The sequence below is a fragment of the Neophocaena asiaeorientalis genome, unplaced genomic scaffold (assembly GCF_003031525.2).
Source record: "Neophocaena asiaeorientalis asiaeorientalis breed wild unplaced genomic scaffold, Neophocaena_asiaeorientalis_V1.1 scaffold1090, whole genome shotgun sequence".
Classification (NCBI taxonomy): Eukaryota; Metazoa; Chordata; class Mammalia; order Artiodactyla; family Phocoenidae; genus Neophocaena; species Neophocaena asiaeorientalis.
In genome coordinates, this window is record NW_020175322.1 from 480,376 (window position 1) to 493,549 (window position 13,174).

General features: G+C 44.8%; 1 protein-coding gene across 4 annotated transcripts in view; it reads right to left on the reverse strand.

The window, feature by feature from the left end:
* The window catches only part of DCTN1 (dynactin subunit 1), a 28,168-nt gene extending 19,721 nt beyond the window's left edge, over positions 1 to 8,447 (reverse strand). Inside the window, exon 1 of one of the 4 annotated variants that reach the window (XM_024765650.1) lies at positions 8,175 to 8,447. The gene's annotated coding sequence lies outside the window, so the exon portion shown is untranslated. Of the gene's footprint in view, positions 1 to 8,066 lie in introns of all 4 variants that reach the window. The other 3 variants (XM_024765652.1, XM_024765654.1, XM_024765651.1) reach the window with 3 other exon arrangements.
* Between the last annotated feature and the right edge of the window lie 4,727 nt (positions 8,448 to 13,174).

Sequence of the window (13,174 nt, forward strand, 5' to 3'; positions counted from 1 at the left end):
CACACACACACACACACACACACACACACACACACACACACACACACACACACACACACACACACACACAAAGCAAGTCAAGTACCCCAGCTCCCTCAACACTGGCAAAGGTTGCCATGGATATTCTTCCTCCCTTCTAGTCGTTATAAAGGGCCAGGCTCTGAACCCTAAGAGTATCAGGTTCAAACGGATTAGTAAGGGTGGTGGTCAGAAACAGAGAGTCCCACTTGCCCCCTACAAGTGGGGGCAGTGCCCAGTCCACCTCAGCCACCTGTCCCCTGTACTCTTGGCCTTGCCTCCTAGGCATCTCCTTAAGAGAAACAATGAGATGGTTTGTTTTCTATTTTTCACAAAATTTCTTTAATAACCATATTACTTTTAAAATTTAAAACGTTTAATAAGATTATACATTCTAGTGAGAGGTCTCAAGAGGGCTATGTAACCACTTCATTCATTTATCCATCTAATGGGCTAGAAACCAACAGTCCCCGCCCCTAAGTAGCTAACAAGGTTGTCCTGGGGTCTGATCTATGGCTCTACCAGCTACAGTGTGGATGTAGATACCCTGGGCCGAGGGATACCTGTCTTGTCTGCACTGGGCTTCACTGGCTGAACAGGGTCTTCCTCCATTCCACCCTCTTTCTAAGGCAGGCCAGATAGCCTAATAGGAGAATGATAGCCAACAGCCAGATATATGGCCCCCAAACATCTCTCCACATCTCCAATCCTGGCCAGACCCCCTAGGAAACCATTTCTCTCCTCCTCTGCAAAATCTCCATGTTGCCCCCTCCTTTCCCTATTCACCATTACACAGGAGGGCAGGGCCATGCAGGTCCTTGCAGCCTGGACTTCTGCATGTTCAGAACACTTTACAGTCTACAGAACACCTTAAAAAACAATTGTATAGTACCATGGTTAAGAATACCACTTCTAGACTCAGCCTGCTTACATTCAATCCCTGGCTTCACCACTTGGTAGCTACGTAAACTTGGTCCCGTTACTTAACATCTCTGTGCCTCAACTTCCTCATCTATCAATTGGGAACAAAGAACATCTCTGAGAGCTGTTGTGAGGATTAGCTGAGATAATCCATGTAAAACACTTAGGACATTGCCTGGTATTTAGTAAGCACTCAACAAAGTTAGCTAACAACTTAGTTATCATCATATTTGGACATCAAAATAACCCCATAAGAGGCAAGCCGGGAACAATGCTGACAAGGAAACAGGGCTTAGAGAACTGAGCAACTTCCCTGAAGTCACACAGAAGACAAGGAGTGGAGCCGTAACTGGAACCAAAGCCTGAACCAGAACCCTCTGCACTTTTTACTCTCCTCATTGATACCACACATATTTCTAGGCTTCCAAAGCTGTGCTCTTCCTCTGGACCACACTACCTTCAAAGATTCAAAAGAGCGCACATCCAAGAACATCACAGCTCACTAGCCACACAAGTGTATATAGTCACCTAACTTCTTAGATGCTGTTTCTTCTATAAAATGGGACTGTCACCTGCCATATCTACATTAATGCTCAAATAAGATAAAGCACATAAAAGTGCTCTGTAAAAAAATGCAGAAGCTGTATAGGTATTCAAATAAAACATCTAGACGATAAATATTATAAGGAATTACAGAGAGGAAAAAGGTAAGCTAAAAAGAAAAGGGATACTTGATTATCCCTTGAATCATGAGGTTTTTGTTGGATATATGGAGAGGAAAAGCCTGCAAACATTGTAATTTGTGAGTACAGTATGAGTAGAGACAGAAATAATTTTGCTTGACTGGGGAAAGTTAAAGATGACTAGCTTGGCTGAATCAGTGAATTCTGATGAGTTCTCCTATCAAACTATAAGCCTTTTAAAGCAGACTCCTCAACTTTTCCTCTTTATGATCCCATCACTCTTAGCTCATGAAGTCAAATATTTATTGAATGAATTAACACTGATATTGAGATGTATTACAAAGTAAATATGGATAGTCAGGGAATTTAACATCACGTAGAGATAGATGAATTGGATCCGATAACAACAGGAAGCCAGTCTCTTCCTGAGCAGGAGACTGGCATAATGAAAACTATTTTAGGAAGATCAAACAGGTGGCAGAGAGCAGAATGGAGTGGAGGCAAGAGCAACTTGATAAAGACAGGGAAAACAGCAAGGAGGCTATGGCAGTAATGAGCAAGGGGTGAGGAGGTCTGAGCCAGGCTCATGAGAGAAAAAGAGAGGGAAGAGGAAATGGACCGATTCAGAGACAGTACAAAAAAGCCCCGAGAAGGCCCTATGATAGATCAGACATGGGGAAAGAAGCAGGAGGCCTGTATGGGCTCTGGAGATGGGCAGACCTGGGTACAGCTTTCGTTCTCTTATTTCCTCATGTGTATGACTCTGGGTAAGACAGCTGAGCACAGAATGTGTGTTCAACAAATTGTAGATATTGTCTTCATCATTACCGAGAGGGTACATCAATGACAACTGCACACGGTAGGAACTCAAACCTTGCATCAATAAAGGGATGGATGAATGAATGCATGGATAAGTAAAGGAATGAATAAACTTGGGAGTTTTCAAGCAGGAATAATGGGAGAGTGATGATTGATAACGATAGAATTGGACGGGAAACTGAACATGTTAGGAGAGAGAAAATAAGTCATAGGGCCTTCTCGGAGGCAAATTTAGTGTGACCACTAACACGTGTACTTCACGATCTCCTTCCAAAACGAACCTGTGATGCAGACAACACGGATTCCACTATTTCCATTCTACAGGTGACAGAATTGAGTCTCAGAAGTCAAACAACTCACCTAAGTCTCATAGCCAGCAGGGCACATGTGAGTAGGAAGGGGGGCACGTTTGACTAGCTGTACAGGTAGGTGATCCTTCAACAGCACCATTGGGCCCCATCCCATGTCACACAGGACAACTCTGAGTTACACGCTACCTCAGCCAGAAGACAGATACTCCCTGGATTTCTAATCCATTTTCCTCCCCAATGATATTAAATACTAATAAAAACTCTAGGAAAATGGAAAGAGAGGAGGGAAAGAAATCTGTTTCTGATAGATTACCAGTGGTCTTGGAGAACATTTCAGAAATGACAGGAAAAGAAGTGGATTATTAGGAATTAAGGAGGAACTAGTAAGGAGGAAAAGCCTCTTTGGCACCCAGCCTGCACCATTTCTACCCTGCTTTTACTGGTACCCCAGCATCCTTTATGTCCCTGACCTCCTCTTGTCTCACCTTACCAAACTTTGATCCTGGGCTAACCCAACTGTTTGCTTTCTCTGATCCCACTTGTAGAAGGTCTGAAATCCAGGCAGTCTGACAGCAGGGTCCACACACTTGAACTGAACTGCATTAGGCACGGGGTATTTCGATTTGGTTGCAGAGATAAAATGAAACATAAAGGTAACCAGCAAGATACAGATTTTCTTATAACTAGGGTGAAGTTGTACATCTCTAAAAGCACTAGTAGGAGAGGGATATGTGTGGATATAAGTCCCTCAGGAGTCAGGAAAGGAGAGGGGAATAGAAGCTCAGGTACTGGAAGCTTGGAAGGCCAGATTCCAGATAGGCACAGGAACCCCGAAAGAAGATAAACAGAGCTTTTTATTCCTAGGTCCTACTCCAGTATCTGCCTTGCAGATCTCACACAGATAGGACCTAGACCCTAAATAGACTTTTTTTTTTTACCTCTCCAGCTCTTCCTTATCCCCAGAAATTTCTGTAGCCCACTCTCAAACTGAATACAGGTCTACCCCCTCCCAGGATATCCTCCTCCCCTAGGAATACCCAGTGACTACCAGGCCCACCTCCAAAGGGCCCAGACCTCCAAGAGCCAGGAAGGAAAGCTACACAATATGCCTCACTTATCCTCAATGAAGGCACTTCTGCAGGAAGGCAACAAACACTTGAGTGCAGCCTGGTACTCAAGAATTGTAAGCTGGGACTTCCCTGGTGGCGCAGTGGTTAAGAATCCACCTGCCAACTCAGGGGACACGGGTTTGATCCCTGGTCTGGGAAGATCCCACATGCTGTGGAGCAACTAAGCCCGTTGCCACAATGACTGAAGCCTGCACGCCTAGAGCCTGTGCTCCTCAACAAGAGAAGCCACCGCAATGAGAAGCCCGCACAACGGAACAGGAGCCCCCACTCGCTGCAACTAGAGAAAGCCCACGGGCAGCAAAAAAGACCCAAAGCAGCCAATAAATAAATAAACAAATAAATGTTCTTTGAAAAGAAAAAGAACTGCAACCCTCCCAGAGCTAGCAGCAGTCCTACTTAATAGCCTACTCGAAGTTCCTGCTGCTTTCTCCCCATGATCAACCAGCAAGTCCCTGGCACTAGGACCCTGCAGACAGGGAACCCTGAGCCTGCGCTCTAAAGGGAGAGATGCACCATTTCACAACTTCAGCAAAAGCCAAAGCAGCCAACAAAGCCACAGCCACCTCCGCTGTGCTGGGCTCTGCCTTTTGGGCAGCTCACCGGCCACTCCCCAGAAGCAGAGCATTCTGTTCTTTCTCTTTTTAAATCCACGTCATCATCAGATCATAATGGGAATCAATCTCAAGTCACCACGCAAAGGCGTATCCATGGCAACGTCAAGAGGAAGGACACAGAAATGATGCTCCAGTGGCTGCAGCAGGAAAAGGTAAGTCCATTTCTCTTCCAGCCATGCCATCTCATCATTCTCCCCTTTCACTCAAGTCAGGTGTGCACCTTACCTACAAATTCTATCTATCCCACCAATGGGGAAAACAAAGGTGAGTGTTAATAATCTATGCTATTATGTAAGGTCATAGGTCTGCCTAGTCCCATAACTGGCAGCAAAAATTCTTTTTCTGGCTGACTGAGACAAGATCTCTTTTCTTATTCACCATCTCAATTGACATGGTCTCAGCCTGCAGTACCTAACAAATCATTATCAGTCACTTGTCTTTCTAGTCAGGTTGCTGGGAAATCACACAAGGATTTCAGAATTCTGTATGTAGTTGTAAAAATACAGCAGCAACACTGACTCTACCACCCTGCTCACCCAGGCCACTACCATACCCACAGACTGGCCCTCCTTAGCAGCCCTAAACTCCAGCCCCTCAAGGACCAGAAACTGGGAGTTGGGATGAAATTTCTGCCTTTCTCTGATGCCTCAAGGAAGGAATGCCATTCCTGCAGAGGTAAGAGAGTCATCAGACATAAGTTCTACTAAGTGTTAAGTAATACTCCATGCCTCAATTTCTCCTTCTGTAAAACATAGATACTAACAATACCTTTCTAACAGGGTTGTTGTCAGAATCACGTGAGAATGCCTGAAAAGCACTAAGAAGAGTGTCTGGTATGAAGCACTCAATAAAAGTCAGCCATAATTATTATGAAGAAGAGGAAAGAGAGGCCTACAGTGCAGGATTCAAGTTCGGAGGGTACTCAATGTTCTTGGAGCATATCTCAACTCTGCTCTCTTTCCCTTTCCTCTCTGGACAGTTTCAAGTTTCCCTTACCACTATCAAGTCCCTGTTCCTATCCGAGCCCACACCAGGACCCCCACCCCTCAGCAGATAACCTTGCTGAGAAAGGAAATTGAGCCTATTAGATAAGAATTCCTTTGCAAATTTAGGTGTATCCATCATTGCCTCTTTCTTCCTACATTCTTTTCCTTTCTTCTGTCATTCCTCTTCAAAAGAAATGATGTCTCCTTTTCAGCCACTAACAATGACAGATCTGAGCAAGTACAACCTATGGCAGCTGTCGATCATGTATTATGATTTTCCCAACTATTTTGACTCCTCCCTAACAACTTCTTTTCCTTTGTAATCTCATGTGCATTCAGGCCCAACTCATCAATTCTTCCTCAGTATTGCCTCCTGCATTCTTCCTTTCTCTTCCGTTACCACTGTCATCACTTTGGTCTGCCATGTAACAGCTTTGAGAATTAAGGCAAATCATTTACTCTCTTTGGTGCCTCCTCTATAAAACCGGGTAACAGCTGCTCTGCCCACCTCACAGGAAAGGTTGTCTGTGAAAGGTTCTGTAATCTGTAAAATGTTATACATAAATAGAAGGCATTACTATCATCAACCTAAGCCCTCTTTACCGATATGTGAAGCATATCTGGCTCCCTGCCTCTCTCCTTCTCCATTTCCAACCACATCATACACCACAGTAAGACAACTACACGCTCTAAAACATTGCTTCACCCAAAATCTTTCACTGACACACCATTTCTTACTTGAATCAAAAACTTCTGGATCTGACGTACGCAGTGTCATCTCTGGACCACTGTCAGCTGCTTAGGATGCTTTCCCTAGTTTTGCAAGCCCCACCCATCCTTCAAAGTCCAGCTACAGCCCCACTACACTCCACACAGAAGGACTAAATTTATGAGACAGAGATTTGAAACAATGTCATGGAAGAATAAAGGATAATTCAGTTTGGGGAAAACTTGGTAGAAACACTGTCATCTCACACGTTAAGAGTCTTTTTTTTTTTTTTTTTTTTCCACCATGCCACGCAGCTTGTGGGATCTTAGTTCCCTGACCAGGGATTGAACCCAGGGCCTGGCAGTGAAAGCACCAAGTCCTAACCACTGGACCGCCAGGGAATTTCCAAGAGTCATCTTTTAAAGAGGGATTATACTTTTTTTTCTGTTTGATTCTAAGAGATAACCTAGGACCAACAGGATGGAAGTTATAGAGATGTATTTTAGCAATATGAAAAACTTCCTTATTGAGCTATCCCACGATGAAATGGGATGCCTTACATGCAGTAAATTCCCCATTACTAGAAGTGTTCAAGCCCAAACTGGCCATAGGGCAAGGATATTTTAGATGTAATTCAATTATCACAAGGGTAACCGGACTAGAATCACAACACTTTAGATCTGAAGGAAACCTGAGAGATCTTCTAGTCCAGTCTCCTATTTTATACGTCTGGACAGGGGAAGTGATCATTCAAGGCAGCACGGCTTGCTCTGGAGAGCAGGGAACAGAACATGGTCTCTTTCAATCCAGTGAAAACCCTTGCTACTCGAAGTGTGTGTGGTCCATGGACTGGCAGCATCAGCATCACCCGGGAACTTGTTAAAAATACAGAACTAACCAAAATCTGTACTTTAACAGATTTTGTGTATGTAGCATTAAAGTTCAAAAAGCACTGACGTACACTGCCCCTTCCAAACCTTGAGTTTCTAATTCTGGAACTCCATTTCCCAAACTGTTTCGTATGTTAAACAGAGGTAACACCCAAGAAAAACAGTATTTTCCGTTCAAATCTGGGAAACTCTCCATACTATACTTCCAGTAGGAAATTCGTGATAAAAATATCAGTAGCATACTGAAAGTTCCAAAATATTCTGTAGTAGAGAAAACGTTAACCATGAAGTTTCTGAACATATGTGAGCACAAAATGTCTTTGAAAAAAAAGTTATCCTTAACTACTATCGCTAACATCCCCGGGTCTTGGGCTTCGCCCATACATTAGCTAAAGAACTTCAATCTCCACCTCATAGCTCCTTGACTCTCAGTACATTAAGCATACTGGATTAGTAAGTGGTCAAGACGGGCTTGCTGCTCTCCACACTGTAATAAGTGAGGGTAAGTTTCTAAATCACCGCCTCTTTTTTCTTTTTTTCTTTTTTTTCACCGCCTCTTAAAAATACCGGAGTTTGTCATCTGTGTGATTTAGCTGTGGGGATGCGCTAAGATGACTGCTCAAGGGTGAGCCTGCCAGTTAATGCGGACGCCAGGAATGGGAGACTGACACACCAAACGCATATCCAGGCCCCCCCACCTTGAGTCCGCTTTGTTTGTTTGCTTGTTTTTCTGTTTGACACAACTTCTCAACCGTGTGCCCCACAGGAAACCTGTAGCTTTGGAGTGGGTTCAGGGGTGCCTTGGATGCTCCCAGGAAAAGAGAGGAACCCTTGCAGTTCTGGAGGAATTCGGAGACGCAATCACTCGACCCCGGAAGCACACCACACCGACAGGCTGAAGAGCTCAGGTGGGTCGGACCAGCCCAGACGCAGGGGGCGCCCACCCCCGCCGCGGCCCACCCCTGCCGACCCCCGCCCCGCACACCTGGCTCCCGGCCGCGCCCTAAGCGAGCGCCGAGTCCCCAGAGCACAGCCAGGAGCCTCGCGAACACGGTGGGGGAGGAGGCAGTTTCCAGGGTCGCCGCCTCCGTACCTGTCCTTTCAGGGGCTCCGCGCCCGGCTCCGGGCCCCACCGTAGACCGACGCCCAAGCCCTAGCGGGGGCCCGCCCCGCCCGCATGGGCTGCCCGCCGTGCCGCCCGACCCCTGTAGGCCCGTCCCAGGCCCTCTAGCCGCTGAGGCCCAGAGGCGCTCTGGGTCGGGGGAACACGCTACTCTTCCCCCGAAGACCAGTCCGGGTTAAATACTGCGCGCTGAGCGCGGCCGAGAAGACTTCGATCAGGCACAAAGCTGGACACCTGGAGCGAAATAAGCGCGTGCGCACTGTACACGGGAAGCCGATTAGGACCACAGGAGAGAGGCGAGCGGTGGCCAGCGACCTCTGCAGGCAGAGGGTAGACAGCCCAGAGAGGAGCCAGAGGATTCCTTTGCGTTAAGCAAAGGGCTCCCCCAGAGGGTGGCTACGCTTCTGAGTGCTAAGCTGTTAATTAAAACAATACTAGTAAACCATCTTTCGTCAGGTAGCTTAAGGAAAAAATTAAAATTTGCTGCTATTCAGTATTAGCCATCATATGGGGATTCAGGCATTCTAATGCCCTTATGCAAATTTACGTAATGGACTTTGGCATTTTTTAATTAAAAAAAGAAAACATGGGTGGCAGGAGTGGCAGCGGCTGAAGTAGGAGATAGATGGGCCCCTGGGCTGGACAGCTGGTGCTTGTCAAATGGAGCAAAACTGAAGTTTATCCTCAGCCAGACAAGAATGCAAGGCCCATTTCCCTTCCTTCATTGATGTGGAGGGAATGAACTAGCAGTGAGGTATTTGTTGCAGTAAAAATAGAAATGAGACTTTTCTTTTTGGATAAACAAGGAAAATAAGTAAACAATGAACAGGTTGGGGAAACAGCATAACCAGGCCTGAAAGTGTTAAGCAATCTTGGTTATTCTTTAGCTGTTACTACTCATAAACACGTGTAGCTAGACTTGTCCTTAGCAAAGCCAATTACTCTCTGACCCCCATATGAATTACCCTTTGCACCTGGCATTTCTTCTCCTACACACCCTTGCAGCACTCTTCATTTCAGAAAGAAGGTCACAGCTGATAACTTCAGGGACACCAGACCCGGTTGCTCAGCTGCCTGATGCCAGCTTTGGCCGTAAATTTGCAGAAGAAAAGAAATGCAAGACCTTAATTACTTTGAGCCTTATCACCTACCCCAGACCGCGAGCCCCAAGCTATAACAACTCTAGCCTGCTGTGTTCCCCCTTTTGCCTAGCAAAGAATAAAGCTACTTTTTCTCCTTCAAAACTCCGTCTCCGTATTTCTTTTCGGCATTGGTGCACAGAAAGCCAAGATTTTGGCATCACAGCCAGGCAACCCAGCTTCGTGAAGATTCGCGGCATGCTGTGGCCCACAGGCACCCAGCACGCGCCCGCCCCGCTGCCATGGTGTCCAAGAGGAAGGTCAGCTCTGCCGAGGGGCGGAGAAGGAGGAGCCCAAGAGGAGACCAGCGATGCTGTTGGCTAAAACAGCTTCTGCAAAAGTGGAAATGAAGCCGAAAAGGTGGAAGGAAAGGATAAATCTTCAGGCAAAAATGTGCAAACAAAGGGGAAAAGGGAGCAAAGGGAAAACAGGCTGAAGTGGCTCACCAAGAGACTAAAGAAGACTTACCTGCAGAAAACGGAGAAAATAAAAATGAGAGGCCAGCCTCTGATGAAGCAGGAAAGAAAGAAGCCAAGTCTGATTAATATCAAACACCCGGTCCTATCAGTGGTCCCTGTCTCCCTTCTTGTACAATCCAGAGGAATATTTTTACCAACTATTGTGTAAATGCAAGTTTTTTAGTAGTTCTAAAAACATTTTAAAAAAGAAGGGAATCCCACTTCATCTCATTTTTTAAGTGTGTGACAGGGAAGAGCTAAATCGGACTCCACATTGGATCTGTTTCTTTGACTTTAACCTTTGATTTTCGTTGCTTTTGTTATTATAATCATGCATAATGACCTGCCTCAGGAAACCCTGCCCACCTGTGAATGGCTGCAAGAAAAAAGAAACTAACACATCACCTCACTGAGGCTGGTCATTCCAGGAGATGTTTTGCAAGACTAATGGCCCTTTTACTTTACTTCCTCACCGCCACTCCCTCTCTGATTCTATAAAAGAAACTGGCATCCAGACCCAGATAAGATGGTTTATCGGAGACACTAGTCTGCCATCTTCCCGGTCTGCCGGCTTTCCGAATAAAGTCGTATTCCTTACCTCAACACCTCGTCTTCGATTCATTGGCCTGTCGGTGCGGAAAGCAGAGTGAGCTTGGACTCGGCAACAAATTTAGCGAGCCAACCAGGAGCCTTGCTCGTGTCTAGCCAGCCCCGGTCAGGGAATATTGAGGCAAGGCCCTAGCAGCTGCCAGGACCATTTGTCCTGAGGATCTTCCCTTCAAAATTCCCTGAAGCGGCACTGGTTATCCCAGCACTTGGCAATTGAAGCAAGGCACCGACAAACTTCAATTTGGTGCTATGAGTCAATGGACTCGATTCGATTTGGAGGGTAAGTCGCTCTGGCGTGCACGCCATGAACATATTCCCCCCTCAATCTGGGCTTTTCCTTTACAGGACAAGCCAATCTGGTTGAGGTACCCTGCTGGAGGGGGGAATTGTTGTTGGACTCTGCCCGATTCTGGGAACTGGTTCCCTGGGAACTAGTTCATTGGTTTTGTAGGGTAAGTCTACCCGATCTGGGAACTAGTTCGTTGGTTTTGTCTTGGTTTTGTGTGCATCGATGCTAGAATTTGTGCCTTTTGTGTTGGAATTTGTTGGCGTCTTCTGTGTCTTGGTGTCATCAAACTTTTAAAAATGGAAAATACTCCATCTATCCTAAAGGAGAGCCCTTTGGGGAATATATTATATAAATGGGCAAAACATAGCCATGAGCCTATGACTAAGAAAGACATGATGTACTATTGTAATAGGGTGTGGACCCAATATATGTTAGGATCAGAAGAACGATGGCCCCTGAATGGCTCACTCAATTATTGTACAATCTCACAGTTAGAAATGTTCTGCAAAAGCAGGGAAAAGAGATGAGATTCCATATGTAGGAGCATTTATGCTATTGCATCAGGAGGAAAAGGAGTCAGAGGGCTGCCACCTTATGGTGCAGCAGTCTGAAAGAAAACCCAAGGGAAAACCTGTTCTACAAGGGAAGAGAAAAAAATGAGAGTGGGGACATGTTATTTCAAAACTTAACCCCCGTCCAGCCTATCCAGCTCCCCCAGTGGCCAAGCAAGATGAACCAGCAGTTGTTCCAACTGCCCCCCCACCATGCCACCAACATATTCACTGCCTCCTGTTTCCCCTACCCAAGGGGATCAAACAGAAGTTTCTATGGTATCACCCGGGACACAGGAACCTGGTTTAGTTTCACCATCTAAGACCCGACAGGGCACCCAGTTTGGACTGGGAGCCACTTCTGCAGCAGGGCAATTTCCCTTGTCCCAATATCTTGTAAGAGGCCAGGACACTCCCTCGGACTTGAGGCTTGCAATTCTGATTTCCCCACAGGAGCCCCAGGTAACATTGACAGTGGGGAACAAGTTGATAGATTTTCTAATAAATATGGATGATCTTAAGAGGCTTGTAAATATTAAACAAAGGGGAAACAAAGTCATCCTAGGAGAAACTTGCCTGTATCTTGCCTATATGCAAATGTCCTATCTGGTTTTCTCAAAAACCCTTATCTCTGCCATCTTTTTAAAATGCAAATTTTGAAAAAGAGGGTACAGCAATTTAGAACATGACTTGTTTTCCATAAATATTAGTAGAAAGGGTTTAGCCAGCTAGACAAGTGAGCTTGATTTGTTCCGTCTGCCAGAAACCCAACTTTAATGCAACCTCTTTTGTAAACCGATGGGTTTTACATTGCTGTACCTGACTCAGGGCTGAACTTTTGAAATGAGGACTATGATGTCTCTGTGTGTTTGTGTGTTTGTATGTGTTTTTGTCTTTGGATAACATTGCTGAGGTTAATCTGTAAATGAGCCCTATTTGATTGGCTTAAAGAAAAGTAAGTGCTTACAAACCAAACAATTCTAAATACAAGAGAAACTAAGCTAAATGAGTTTCAGGTTCACGTGAACTGGGAAATATTTAGTATGAAATTAATACCTGGTAGTAATGTTTAAGTTTGTTGATCTAATTAATACAGACATGTCTTTAGAGCCATCAGCATTATATATAGTACTTTCACTGCACCTAGGTTTAATAAAAGTTAAATGAAATCTTGTTACATCTGTTGCAAATTTGTCAGCAAGAAAAATAACTTGATATGATGAAATTAAAGTAAATATAAATGAAATAAGATCTTTTAGGTAAGCTATAAGAATAATTATGTCTTAAAAATCATCTAAAATAGTTTCTCCAGATTTTGGTAACTATTACTTGCCTCTTGGCTGTCATTGGAAATTAAGGTTTTTAAGAGTCGGGGACTCTAATTTAAATATATAATTAAAGCTACTGAAAATAATAAAATATTTCAAAATGGTAGAGTGTGTGTTTTCAGTTAAGAAGGTATGAGGAATGGAATTACATTTTACTGAGAAAGTTTTATACATGGCCAGGATTAACTAAATTTCGATTGAAGTTACCCAAGTAAGTGGATTTTGTTAAGTAAGCTAATACAAGACTGGAATTTGATCTCTCTCTCTCTCTGTTAGAAGTGCTCCTTTTGATAACAGATTATATAAGTTTCTGTGCCCTTAGGTGATCCGTATTTGTTTTCTTTTAATCGTTTTGTAACTTTGGTTAAATGAATAAGTACTGTTTCTCAGTGACCTATGATCCTGTTGTGTTTTAAAACCTTTCTGATATTTTTGTGTATCTTTTTTTTTTTTTTTCTTCGCGGTTCACGGGCCTCTCACTGTTGTGGCCTCTCCTGTTGTGGAGCACAGGCTCCCGACGCGCAGGCTCGGCGGCCATGGCTCACGGGCCCAGCCGCTCCGCGGCATGTGGGATCTCCGCGGACTGGGGCACGAAC